This window comes from Urocitellus parryii, chromosome 2 (genome assembly GCF_045843805.1).
Source record: "Urocitellus parryii isolate mUroPar1 chromosome 2, mUroPar1.hap1, whole genome shotgun sequence".
NCBI lineage: Eukaryota > Metazoa > Chordata > Mammalia > Rodentia > Sciuridae > Urocitellus > Urocitellus parryii.
The window spans coordinates 135,380,010-135,395,367 of record NC_135532.1 but is presented as its reverse complement, the minus strand read 5'-3'; the positions used below and the strand labels follow the sequence as shown (position 1 = coordinate 135,395,367).

At 34.7% G+C, this 15,358-nt stretch overlaps 1 protein-coding gene across 1 annotated transcript in view; it reads right to left on the bottom strand.

The window, feature by feature from the left end:
- Naaladl2 (N-acetylated alpha-linked acidic dipeptidase like 2) overlaps positions 1-15,358 on the bottom strand; it is an 876,353-nt gene that overhangs the window by 452,217 nt on the left and 408,778 nt on the right. The gene's annotated exons all lie outside the window — the stretch shown is intronic.

Here is a 15,358-nt window from a genome sequence, read left to right as displayed (position 1 = left end):
GCCAGCTGCAGTTGTTCCCCTCTCCTCCAGGGTTCTGCTGTATTGCCAGAGGCTTTGCTGGAGGCTGCGTTTCCCTGCATCTCTTTTAAACTTCCACCGTGTTTCTAATTATCCCAGTTCAACTCTGAACCACTCCAACTTTCTGCCTTCCTGCTCTTCGGTGCAGCAGTGCTTTCAGTGCAGCTGAGGTTAAGACTCCCTCACTTCCTCTTGCTCATCTCCCTCTTGACCTTTCTTGACTTGACTGGGCCCCAGAGAAGGTACAGGTCCAATCAATCCCAAGCTCATTGAAGGGGTGTACCAGGAAGCCTGTGTTCCTGTCCACATTTTAGTAGGTGGGACTCTTCACACCAGGTCTGGGATTACAGATACATGCCACCACGCCCAGCCCTAATCTTATAAGGACACCCTCATTAAATCAGACTGGGCACATTCTAATGTCCTCAGTACACTTAATTACCTCTAACTCCAATTATAGTTGCATTCTGAGGTAACTGGATTTAATACTTCACCATTTGATTTTTAGGGACTTAAATTTCTGCCCCGAACACCTCTCATCTGAATATCACCTGGATTCCATGGTCAAATATTCAGGATAATCTTAGTTTGAATTACCATGCCACCCACTTACCCTGCTATCCAGAGAGCCTGTGTCTGTTGTCTTGTGTAATTGCTAATAGCAAATCTTTTCATTCTAAAGTATCCCGGTAGGTCTGTATATTATTTGGTCATTGTGAGTCTCATGCAAGTTCCTGTCAGTTTTCCCTAGGGTATCAAAAGCCTTCCCAGGAACACTAGACAACTCCCACCATAAGGTTTCTGAATATAAAAGTGTGCTGTGATTATCCTACTTAACATTTACTATGGATTCCAAAGAATTCTTGGAATATTGAAAAGCCTGAGACTTTCAAAAGAGATACCATGGTAACAACTTAAGTGTGTTTGTGGAGCAAGTGAAAAATTTCAGTGAGATGTATTCTAGAAATAATTGCCTAAAGCACATTATCTTTTTGGCCTATTCCTTGAAAATGTGCATATGTGTATTATCTTAAAAACTGTCATTTTATCATTTTTTTTTCCCAGGATAAAATTGCATTTTCTCTCCTGTCACTAAAATGGGGAAAAAAAAAAAATCACCCGAGGGACTGGTTAGAGAAGGCTGTTAAAAGTTTTGTTCGAATTTGTATTTTTGAAAAGCAGATTTTTGAACATAGTTAGCAATGAACTGGAACAGATCATACTGAGTAAAAGATTAGTTGGAATACACTGATTTTTTTCCAGAATCTAGACTGTCCCCAAAATTCAATTATAAATCTAATTACAACCTTAATTGTTAAACAATCAACCAGATTTTTTTTTTTTTTTTTTTTTTTGGTGTTGAGTGTTTTGTTTCCTGCTGACTCATAAGCAGGTGCTCCCACAGGTGTTAACTTTGCCATCACCTTGTGACCCCATCAGACCTTCCCTTTCCAACTTTTCATACTTTTTTCTTCTTATCTTAGGCTATAACATACGCAAAAATATGAGGTACAAACCACAGAGCTATGCTAGATAGGGGCATAAAACTGGGAAGGATTTGTGGCAGGAAGGGAAAAGGGCAGGGGCTGAAGGCCAGCAGTCCCAGGGTACAGATGAATAAACAGGAGTCTTCTAGAGTCTCTTCTACAATCAGACTCCAAAGCCAAATACAATTGAAAGACTTTTCAGACCTAGTGCTTTTGGAGACTTGTAAACTACATTCACAGTAATAATAGGTCTGAAAGTTCTGAAGCAGAGATACTGCGTAGCTCAGTTTGGCCATCCAAATTTACTAAATATAGTTGTGTTAAGGTTATCAAGTCACAATCCCCAGAAAATAATGAGACTGGGAGGAAGAAAGAAGAGGATAGGTTTCCAGGAGACCCTGTGCCCAACTGAAAGCAAACAGTGTATTCAATAATCCTATGGAGGTGTAAGCATGAACGTAAGTCACAATCTTTGTGAATGTACAGGTGGCATCAATTCTTGGTACTTGGGTGTCAAAGAAGAAAAGTTCATTACCTGTCTATTTTCAGTAGACAGAGCTAATCTTACATGCAAAATCACTACCAAAGCCTCGCTTTTGATATATTACAAAAATAGTCCAAATTTATTCTCCTCAAAAGTCTAACACTCAGATAGCTTTCTCTCAAAAACACAATATTCCAAAGATATAATTTTTCAATTCTCAATGAAAAATTTAGGACTGAGTGGTTATTGATAGGCAAAACAAAAGTAGAACACATTTTTTTTTTTCCTGCAGGATATATCTCTCAAATGAAATTCTATGGAACTGAAATTTACAATGCCAGTAGTTTGAAGCAAATGCAATAGCACTTTAAAGTAGCATTACAAGATTTATTTTAACATACTTAAAATTCAAAAACTCTTCAGAGAATTCTGGAAATGGAAAATGTTTACTTTAGGAGCACTCAACAATGTTTTGGTTCAACACTAAACCATAAAAGAATTCATGAAGCATACCTAATATGTGGTTCTTAGAGTCTGCTTTGTAAATGCAATTTTCAAATAACAAAAGTGGTAAAAAAGACAAACAATCCTTGATTATCAAGATTATGTACAGAAACAGTCTCGTGGATAATCTAAAACAGTAGATAACCACCAAATTTTGCATAAAATCACAATTTTAGACCTTTATTCTGTAGCACTTCTCACCCCAGTAGATCTTCCCAAATGATGGAAATCCTCTGTAAAAGCCACATGGCTGCTAAGCTTTTGAGACTGAACCCAGCGGTGTTTAAACTCTCCAGCCATTCTTATTTTGAGACAAGTTCTCACTAAGTAGCTTAGGGCCTTGCTAAGTTACTGAGGCTGGCCTCGAACTTGCAATCCTCCTGCCTCTGGCAGAGATTACATGTGTGCACATCATGCCCGCTAAGCTTTTGAAATGTGGCTAGTCTGACTGCATTTTAAATTTTATTCACTTTAATTAATTTACATTAAAAATTAAATAGCCACACATGGCTAGTGGCGGTCACACTGAATGCCACAGCTCTTGTCTTTCTAACTCATGACCATATGGAGGAAAAGTCAAGTTTCTATGGCAGATAGAATTGTTCTGTCCAGGTGTTTCATTGTGTTGCTTCATCCTGTCAGGGGAGAACTTGCACACCTGCTGTGAGTATTAGCAGGAGACAGTTTCCAGCTGTTCCGATTTGATTTTCAGGGTTTGCCTTATAGAAAATCCCTTTACTCCATGGCATGCCATTCTTGGAGAGGCTTATCTCCAATGGCTGACTGCAGAGGGATATACAGATTGAGCCATGAAGACCACTAATGGACAAGCCTGATAGACCATTCATTCACCTGTCATTGACTGTTCACAGTTACACTTTTCCTGCTGCCCAATTCTGTTTGTGCTTCCTGTTTTACATGCATATTTGTTGATGATCAAAAATGAAACTATCAATATCTGCTTCTTGAGAATTCAGCCATTCATTTCGATAAGAACCGATCAAGAATGATTTTTACTGGTAAGTGGGAAGAAAACAAGTACAAATGAATATTTAGAGGATGCTAGAGTTTATGTGAAATCAAAGGAAAAATAAGACAATATATATGTATTTATTTACTTTTTAAAAAAAGAAACACAGAAGAGACAAAGCATAAATGAGTAAAATGATTCCCTATAGAGAGTAGGTACACTGGGGTGGAAGAATTGAGTGGGAAGAATGGTTACTAACACTTCTCAGAATCTATTTTTCTATAACTCTGACTTTTGGACCTATTACATTTTATTATAAAAGAAACAAATAAGAACAAAGGGAAAAACAACTAAAATAGAAACATTTCAAATAAATAACATCTATACTAAAAGGGGGAAAACAAATAATAACCCAAGTATTTTTTGACCACAGTATTTGTGTATATCTTCAGTCCAAAGGAAAAGTAAACATACAAATATTTAGAGTAGGCTTGTTTTTCATCGAGATCCAGGACAGCAAATCTCCATTTTAGGCTTAAGCAAATTAATAAATATGCTGATGATAATGAGAATCATATGGAACAGGGAAGACTATAAATCAAACCTATAGGATCTGGGTTGAAATTGAAGCTATCAACATCTATATACACCTATTATCCCTTTCTTAATTGTTGCACCTATGTTGACCCATCTAGATATCTTCCTAGCTTTGTCCACTAGGAGGAATAAAACAATGACACCCACCTATAATTAATAGATCCAGCACCTAGATGCTCATTTCTAAATATATTTAGCCTGTGAAAGGAACTAGGGATTCTAGGAAAAATGGCTGAAGCCATAGAGAGAGAAAACAGCCTGAACTATGATGTTGCATGAGAATGGGAGCTTGCATTCAGACAATGATGGGAACATGGGAAGATGGCAATATCTTGGACAATTTGAACATCAAAATAAGCAATGAAAGAAACTATAATCATTTGCATAAAGTCAACACCTAATAGTCCATTGATATAAGTAAATATATGAATGAGTGTAGAAGAAGGGGATTTCTTCCTTACAGCACTATGATGTCTAATAATATAGAAAAAAAGGATGGAATTAAAAATGTCATCTGGCAACCAACTTACTAATGAATGACTCAGGTAAGAATCATCTCTGGTGGCTTAGACTAGAGAATGAAAGTGAAAAAATTAGTATATTTATAGAGACTCAAAATATCTCCTCATACACTATGTAATGAAGAGGAAACACTACTATATACACTGTCATACTCCACATTAAGTAAAAAGTAAAAGATAACTTCACAGCCAGGTGTGGTGGCACAGAGATGTAATCCCAATGGCTTGGGAGCCTGAGGCAAGGGGATCGCAAGTTCAAAACCAGTCTCAGCAATGACGAGGCTTGCTAAACAAACTCAGTGAAACCCTGTCTCTAAATAAAATGCAAATAGTGCTGGGGATGTGGCTCAGTGGTTTAGTGTCCCTGAGGTCAATCCCTGGTACAAAAATAAATAAATAAATAAATAAATAAATAAATAAATAATGATTTCACCAATAATGGTATCGAAAATATAATGTGCCTCCTGATACCACACAGAGAGGACATAACAGCACACTTTGAGTATTTTTGCTGCTATATTCTGCTATTCACACACACACACAGTCAGAATATAAATATTCTGAATTTATTCATAAGAAACACCAAGGAAGCCCAGATTGAGAAACATTACACAGAATAAATGTCCTAAGCTCTTCAACAACAACAAGAACATAAAAGCCAATGTAGGTTTGAGGAACTATTTCAGATAAGAGGACAACATCAAGATGCAGTAACACAATTTATGTAGCCAGGATGGATTCTGGATCAGGAGTAAAAGTGACCATAAAGAACATTATCTGTACAACTTATGAAATTTGAAGTGAACCATAAATTATATATTACCATATATTATAAATGTATCAGTATTGAATTTCCTAATACTGATATCTGTACTATAGTTTTGTATGTGAATCTATCTCTTTTCACATAATGAAAACTAAAATATTCAGAAATAAAAGAGTAGGATGATTGTCCTATCAAATGATGCAGGAAAAAAAGTGTACATATATAATATATATTTACATGATTACATATACTTATGCCTAAATTTATATTATACATATCTTATAGAAAGAAAGATAAGGTAAGCAGGGGAATAAAAATCATTGATGAATATGGGTAAATGCTATTTAGAAATTCTTTGTTATTCTTGCAACTTGTCCTCAAGTTTAAATTATATCAGAATTTAAATAGTACAAAAAGAAACTAAGAAAATAAATGGATACCTATTTTCATCACTGCTACTGGGAAATTTAAAAAGATCTAATTTATTTTCTTTTATTACTACCACAGTTTCCCTATTACAAAATATATTATGCAGTGAGATCTTACAACTCACAATTTTTTCACTTTGCTATTAGCATATGAAGCCTGACAAGTAAATAGTTTCACAGTTGATTTTTTTACTTATTTTTCTATCTGAAATTTGGATTTACAGAGTGAACTTAAAGTGAAGCTATAAAGAAAGTAAACATATCTTTAATAGTTTTTGTAAAAGAAAGTATAAAATACACAAAATGAAATGAAAAATATATATGTAGATATTGAATTTATATGTAAACACACACATATATCACAATGAATGAATTTTATATGGGTGACAATCACAGGTAATAGTACACTTTAGTATTCTTATAACCACATAAAGTAAAATACTTGCAGATGAATTATTGAAAAATCATTTAGGAAACATGACTGTTAATGAAATTCAAAACTATATTATTGACTGCAACGAATTTAAGGGGTTTAAAAAGAGGTTGCTATTATCTTTATCATGCCTTTATTATTTGATAATGAATGTAAAATAATTTATAGAGAATTTTATAAGTTCATACCTGACATTAATGATATTTTCTCTGAGAGTTTTATGTTTGTGAACAGAAAAGTTTTATCCCACTGTCATTTATAGGTCCTGGCATGGCAAATCTGGATACATGAAAAATGGCTGAGGAAAGTAAAATTTAGTATGTTGATTTATTATTCCTTGTGCTCATTTTGATTCTTTTACACTATTTTGACTGATTTCTCTATAGCTATTTCCCTGTTCTTTAAAAAGTTGGGGCAGTATTCATGGTATAATTGTAGAATTGAAATTTTTGAAAAAGATAATTGTATTTTGCACAGTTCAATGCTGTTAAACAAGAAGGTTGATAAAGCCAGAGAAAGTATATATTTTAAACATACTCCACCAAAATAATGCACATAATTTTGTGACTTAAAAAATAAAACTGATTTCTTTTTTCTGTTGGTGCTGTTCCTTACATTCTTTGGTTAGTTTAATTAATCATTAAATTTATTTATTTATAATATACAGTTATTATTTTTGTAGGTAAAAAAGTTGGTAGAGTATTAATAATTATATATGATTCAGTCTAAATTTTTCTGATGTCATTTTATACTGTCTGAACTCATGTGCTAGGTTCATAATGTTGTCAGTGTACTTTATATTTCACCTCTAACATTACCCTCAAGCATTTATTGAATATAAAACTGTATCCCAACATTATTCAGCATTGAATTTGAATTTTTTGGTTCACACCAAACTCCAATTCTTATTTTCATATGTCTAAGCTATATAATGGATGGAAAATAACATTAGTAGTGTATTAGGGCTGTGGTTTTGGCTCAGTGGTAGAGTGCTTGCCTAGCACACATGAGGCACTGGGTTCATTCCCCAGTACCACATGAAAAAGCTAAATAAACAAAATAAAGGTATTGTATCCATCTACAACTAAAAATACTTAAAAAAATAACATTAGTAGAATCCTAACCAAGTCAGAAGTTAGATAACCTGGAATTTAAGTGTGATTTTTGTTAATCAAGTCACTTATCAAAGACAGTTTATTTATCTGTAACAAAGGGCCAGTGAAAGTTGTCATAATAAAGAGAAGAAAAAAAGATATGGACTAAGAAGTGCTACAAAAATTTAAAACTAATTCTGTTATTTCAATAACTTCTCACATTGTGATAGAAATTTATTGATATTTTTTAAACAGATTTTTATTATTCTCCAAATTCACCATAGATTTTTGTGGATACTTTGGTTCTTAAACAAAACAAAGCAATTGTCTCTATTGATCCAGTACTCTTTTAAATTAGAGAGTTCCCACTGCAATAATAAAGAACATTCTGAATGATGAATGTACTAAATGGTACACTGATTTCCTAAGGACAATAATCACTCAAAATGTTCTCTGTAGCATATAATCTTAGATATTTCAACAATCAAGTAAAAATTCCCCTGTGTGTGGTGATGAAAATTGATGTTAACAAAATTTTTTCAAAACAAAATTTTGATTTTTTAAAGGAACAGTTGAATTCAAATAATCTGTATTTTTTATTTTATAAATTGAACTTTCTGAAAAATTTAGATGTTTAACAATGGTTCTTTTTAAGCCTTCAGGACATAGTCTATGTGTCCTAGTGACACCCTCATCAGTTATAGTGCAATAGTAAGAACACACTTTTTATTTTTCCCCAACCAAGTGACAAGGCATTTCATGCTGCGAATGTCTAACACTTTGCTTTGACAGCTAGGCACATATTTATATTTTCTGCTATTTTAGTCAGGGAATAGTTCAACATTGTCTCAGTTGATTTAGTGCCAACTCAAGTCAGTCTTTCAATATTTGTCCAGGTAACTGGACCAAGAATACCTGGTGAAGACTTGTCACAAATTACAGTGATATTCTTTATTCTTTGAATAGTTTTGGTTGCCAGAGGTGATGTTGAACAGACAGTAGATAAACAACACACAGATCCACTGAATTGTAACACTGGGAATATTAAATAAACTGTGTCGTTTGATACACTTCACTAGAGTAAAACCACTGAAAAGACTTTACTCTCCAGAATTTAAAACAAAAGAAAAAAAGAAGAGTCTAGCAAATAGAGGGACATAGATACAATGCTTTAAATTAGAACTAATTGTAGGAAATTGGGTATAAGAATATTCATGTCCAAGTCAAGAGAGAGAAAATAGCTTGGATCTCAATTAACTAGTAGTCAATAGATTTACCAGGCAGTTATTTGGAGACAGTATTAAATTATTATTATTATTATTAGTAGTAGTAGTAGTAGTAGTAGTAGTAGTAGTAATAGTAGCATTGGTACTGGGAATTGAGTAATGGGATGATTTACCACTGAGCCACATCCCTAATTCTTTTATTTTTTATTTTGAGATAGTTCCTTGCTAAGTTGCTAAGGCTAGCATTGAATGTGTGTCACTGTGATTACAGGCATGTGTCACTGTTTCTGGTTCTAAAATTAAAATAAACACTGTAACCACAGAAAATTCAAAAGATAAATTATTAAAGGAAGTGTACAGAAAGGAAAGGATTTTTGACTTCTAATACTATTTCTAGTTCAGACTTCAGACAATGCTAATGCTTAGACATTGGGTAAAGGTTTTCTTTTCCACATTTCAACACAGATCAAATGGAATACTCACTACATATACACATTTCTTACTTCCTTACTTTTGGAATTACTTCCTGTCCTTCTAATTCACCTTATTTGAGGCCTGGGTTATATAGCTGATTAATGATTTCAGAATAAGCATAATTCAACTTATAAGTCTTTTTTTTTTAGAGAGAGTGAGAGAGGAAGAGAGAGAAAGAGAGAGAGAGAGAGAGAGAGAGAGAGAGAGAGAGAGAGAGAATGAGAATTTTTAATATTTATTTTTTAGTTCTCGGCGGACACAACATCTTTGTTTGTATGTGGTGCTGAGGATCGAACCCGGGCCGCACGCATGCCAGGGGAGCACGCTACCGCTTGAGCCACATCCCCAGCCCCAATAACTCAACTTATAATTGATCATCTGTGTTAAAGTTGTGACTAGCTATTGTAAATATCAATAACTATACCACATTTACCTGAGTAGCTATAATGATCAAGAGTCTTGTGCTTCAAGTTTCAGAATAGAATTTTATTATACAAACTCAAAAGACACTTAAAATTCTAAAATTATATTGTTTTATAGAAGAAAGGTGGTTGGACCATAGTTTGGCATAGTCTAAACATCTACAGCAAGTTGGTAAAAGCAATTATTAGGGAACATAATATGCCACTCCAAGATGCCACTTTGGCATAAGGATTATTTGAGCTAAAGACAACTGAAATCCTGAAGATGTGAAAGGAGGAAGGAAGGAAGGCAATCCGGCAAGCAAGAAAGCTCTGGAGACGTCAAAAAAGGGTTAAAAATAAAAGGTCTGCCTCCCCTCTCACCATTTATCTTAAATTAGGCTCAGGCTCAGCCTGTCAACCAGGCAGCACAAAGAATCTGCATAACAAACCTTAGTAAAACAAGACTTATCTTCCATTAATTTCCATGTGTTTTTCTTTTTTATTGATTTTTTTTTAAATATGACATCGGAATGCATTACAATTCTTATTACACATATACAGCACAATTTTTCATATCTTTGGTTGTATATGAAGTATGTTGACACCAATTCGTGTCTTCATACATGTACTTTGGGTAATGATGTCTATCACATTCCACCATGCTTCCTAATCCCCTGTCCCCTTCCTTTACCTCCCACACCTCTGCTCTTTCTAGAATTCATCTATTCCTCCCATGCTCCCCCTCCCTACTCCACTATGAGTCAGCCTCCTTATATCAGAGAAAACATTTGGCATTTGTTTTCTTGGGATTGGCTAACTCCACTTAGTATTATCTTCTCCAATGCCATCTATTTACCTGAAAATGCCATGATTTTATTCTCTTTTAGTGCTGAGTAAAATTCTATTGTGCATTTATGCCATATTATTTATCCATTCATCCACTGAAGGGCAGTATTGATGTGGCTATGTCTCTGTGGTATGCTGTTTTTAAGATTTTGGGGTATAGACAGAGGAGAGGGATAGCTGGAACAAATGGTAGTTTCATTCCCAGATTTCCAAGGAATCTCCATACTGCTTTCCAAATTGGCTGCACCAATTTTCAGTCCCACTAGGAGTGTATGAGTGTAACTTTTTCTTTGTTTGTCTTCATAATAGCTGCCATTCTGACTGGAGTGAGATGTAGAGTAGATTTGATTTGCATTTCTCTAATTGCTAGAGATGATGAACATTTTTTCATATATTTGTTGATTGATTGTCTATCCTCATCTGGGAAGTGTCTGTTCAGTTCCTTGGCCCATTTGTTGACTGGGTTATTAAACTATACTATAGAGCAATAGTAACAAAAACAGCATGGTATTGGCACCAAAACAGACTGGTAGACCAATGGTACAAAATAGAGGACACAGAGACTAACCCACAAAATTACAATTATCTTATATTAGACAAAGGTGCCAAAAACATGCATTACAGAAAGATAGCATCTTTAACAAATGGTGCTGGGAGAACTGGAAATCCATATGCAACAAAATGAAATTATACCCCTATCTCTCACCATGCACAATACTCAACTCAAAGTGGATCAAGGACCTAGGAATTAAACAAGAGACTATGTGTCTAATAGAAGAAAAATGTGGGATTAGGCCCCAACTTCCTTATTAAGAATCCTATAGTGCAAGAATTAAAACCAAGAATCAATAAATGGGATGGAATAAAACTAAAAAGTTTCTTCTCAGAAAAAGAAACAATCCGTGAGGTGAACAGAGAGCCTACATCTTGGGAGCAAATTTTTACCCCTCACACATCAGATAAAGCCCTAATCTCTAGAGTATATAAAGAACTCAAATGGCTAAGCACCAAAAAAATAATTTCCATGTATTTTTCTTTCTACCATTTGCCCCCTATGAAAGTGTATACCCTTTTTCCTGTGTCCCATTACCTCTCTTTAACTGTATTTTATTAAGATCTTATATGAACCTCAAATCCTAATCACTCCTTTGAGTTCCTCACCACAGAATTCTGCCTACAACTATGTATTGCTGCATGTGCCAGTAAACTGTTTTTATGTTGTTAATTTATATTTCAGTGTGTTTTGTAGGACCCTAGTAAGAAAATTTAGATGATATGGGACAAAGTTGTGGGTTTTTTCCCCTCCCCTACATGGTTCTAATAAAGTCTTTCATACCCTGATGTAATATTTGAAATATTGGATAAATTATCAAGGAAATTAAGACAAATTTCAATTAAACTTCCAATTCCCTAATATTTAAGTGGCATCAGAGCCACCTGGAGTCCATGCTAGATCACAGTCAGTTGGGCCCCTCCTTCAGAATTCCTACTTAAGTCTGAGATGTAACTCAAGTTTTTTTGCTTCTGTGAAAATTATCTTGTGAAGTACATACTGTTACAGTATAACTTTCCTTTTTATTATGAAGAAAATAAGGTTCAGACTACATAACATGCTCAATAGATCCAAAGACTTGCTTTTGTTAAAAGAATGATCCCAGCATTTTTTTTTTCTTGTTTATGGGGACAAATGTTACTTGGTAACATTTTCCTCTTCACTCTGGTTCCATAACAATTGAGAGCTATTTGGCTAGGCAATGAGACTGACTGAGCAGAGCTTCCTATGGAGTTCTTGTGTTTCATCTAGAGAATCCATTTGGATTATGTATTCGGAAGAGTACATTCAAATTCTTGACTTAAAAACACCTACTTTTGGCAGAGGCAGGTCCAGGACAGACTTGCCAACCCAGCACAGAGCACAGACAAGCTTAGAGCAGCCCCACTGACACCCATGGAGCCTGCACTGGGTCTGAGCTGCATCTTTGAACATATCACCCAATAACACTGCCTGTCACCCCCCACAACCCGACCTGACACCCCATCACTAAAGGCCGCTGCCTCCATCTTGGGATATATTTGTCACCATCTTTAGTTGTGGCAACTCCCAGGTTGGATCACCAGCTGGGCAGGTATCCATAGTCAAAAACTCCCCACTCTCCCTGTAGCCACTAACCCTGCACAGTGACTGCCTAGTATAAAACAGCTCTCCAAGACAGGTGTGCAGCCCCTAGAGTGCAACCCATAAGACCTGCTAAGAGAAAGCTCCTATATTAGGAAGTAGAAAGGGAGGGGTGAGTGAGATACAGTTTAGAGACTAAATTAGAGACCAGGAACTTTAAGGTCTATAGGTAATACAAGGAGATATGACTAGGCACCTACATCACATGAGTGGGCCCCAAAGGAGATCCTTGAGGTGCAGTCTTTTATCAGGAAGAGCTGGTACCATACCCCAATTCCAGGTGCTGTGCACCCAAGACTAACCCTTTTACCCTGGTAACATTCAATATCCTGAGTATGAAGATACCAGAAAATAACAGAAATCATCACCTATTTGATGAGAAGGGAAGCAGGTAAGATACTGAATTCCAACCAAAACAAGCCTTGTTTCTTCCTTAGAGACTTTTTTTTTCCCTCCCTCTCTATTCTCCCACCCACACATACCCAACATTTGCAAAACCAAGTACTTGGCATAAATTAGGATACTGAGGACTGGGATGTCTGAATAATATGGCTGTGTTATATATTTGTTTATCTCCTATTTTAACATTTTTAATTTCTTTTAATATTTATATGTATCTGTTTATATATTCTATTGTCTTCCCACTTACTTGTCTCCCCAAAATCATTTCCTCTCTCTTCCCCTGCTACTACTCAACTTTCTCATACTTTCTAAAATCTAACAATTCTATATCCTCACCTCCTACCCCCTCAACATCTCATTTTACACCTCACCCAGGTTCTTTATCCACCATCAGCAACTGTAAACCCTTTTGCAAATCTATTGTTTATATTGTAGAAATTAATTGAACTCACCATTTCTGTACATTGTGACAAAACTGTAAATGCCTTAAAATGCCTTAATAGCAACCATTTAGTTTTAGGTTGTATATTGGTTGTATTGGGATCTGTTAACATTGTTTTCCCCTTCAAGGAGAGGTACTGGAACCCTGCGGGGGCACTATAAGCCTAAAGTGTAAAAATTGTAACACCTCAGATCTGCAGTGCTAGAAGGAAAGACACAGGGTCGACATGAAAAAGAAAAAAAAAAAGAAAGAAAAGAAAAGAAAAAAGTGTCCTAAACAAATCAAGGTAGTACATTATTAGAATCTATGGCTAAAACAACAGAAGAAATTACAGAGAAGGAGTTCAGGATGTACATTATTAAAATGTTCTGTAAATTAAAGGATGATATAAGAGAACAAATACAGGCAGCAAATATCTTTTCAGTAAAGAGCTACATAAGTACAGGAAGCAAAAGAAAGCAATTAGAGGTATTGAAATAAATAAAAAAAAAACAGAAATTCTTGCAATGAAAGAAACAGTGAACAAAATTGAAAGCTCAATAGAAAGCATAAACAACAGAATATAGATAACCTGGAAGACAGGACTTCAGACAATGAAATAAAAATATATAATCTTGAAAAGAATGTAGATCACAGAGTGAAGATGGTAAGAAACCATGAACAGAACATTCAAGAAATAAATGACCTAACATTACATCTCAAAGCCCTAGAAAAAGAAGAACAAATCAACACCAAAAGCAGTAGAAGACAGGAAATAATTAAGCTTAGAGCTTAAATCAATGAAATTAAAACAAAAGAAACAACTGAAAAATTGACAAAACAAAAAGTTGGCTCTTTAAAAAAAGAAGTAAAATTGATAAAACTTTAGTCATGCTAATGAAGAGAAGGAGAGAGAAAACTCAAATTACTACTATCTGTAATGAAAATGAAAATGTCATGGCAGACACTGTAGAAATTCAGACAATAATTAGAAATTATTTTGAAAATTTGTACTCCAATAAATAGAAAATACCAAAGGCATCCACAAATTTCTAGAGTCACATGATTTGCCCAAACTGAACCAAAATTATATACATGATTTAAACAGATCAATTTCAAGTAATGAAATAGAAGATGCCATCAGAAGTCTACCAACCAAGAAAAGCCCAGGACTGGATGGATACACAGCTGAGTTCTACAAGACCTTTGAAAAAGAACTAATACTCATACTCCTCAAATTATTTCATGAAATAGAAAAAGAGGGAACACTTTCAAACTCATTCTTTGAGGCTAATATCACCTTGATTCCAAAACCAGGTAAAGACTCATCAAAAAAAGAAAACTTCAGACCAATATCTCTAATGAACATAGATGTAAAAATTCTCACTAAAATTCTGGCAAATTGAATACAAAAATATATCAAAAAGATAGTGCACCACGATCAGGTGGGGTTCATCCCAGGGATGCAAGGTTGGTTCAACATAGGGAAATCAATAAATGTAATTCATCACATATGAACTTAAAAATAAAAATCATATGATCATCTCAACAGATGCAGAAAAAGCATTTGACAAAATACAGCACCCTTCATTTTCAAAACACTAGAAAAACTAGGGATAACGGGAACATATCTCAACATTGTAAAAGCTATCTATGGTAAGCCCCAGGCCAACATCATTCTAAATGGAGAAAAAAGCATTTCTTCTAAAAACTGGAACAAGATAGAGATGCCCTCTTTCACCACTTCCAGTTAATATAGTTCTTGAAACTCTATGCAGAGCAATTAGACAGACAAAAGAAATTAAAGCGATACAGATAGGAAAAGAAGAACTCAAAGTAGCACTATTTGCTGACGATATAATTCTATACATGGAAAACCCAAACACTTCCACCAGAATACTTCTAGAACTAATAAATGAATTCAGTAAAGTAGCAGGATATAAAATCAGCATTCATAAATCAAAAGCGTTTCTATATATCAGTGATAAATCCTCTGAAAGAGAAATGAGGAAACTATCCCATTTATAGTATCCTTAAAAAAATAATAATACTTGGGAATCAACCAAAGCAGTGAAAGACCTATACAATGGAAACTACATAATCCTAA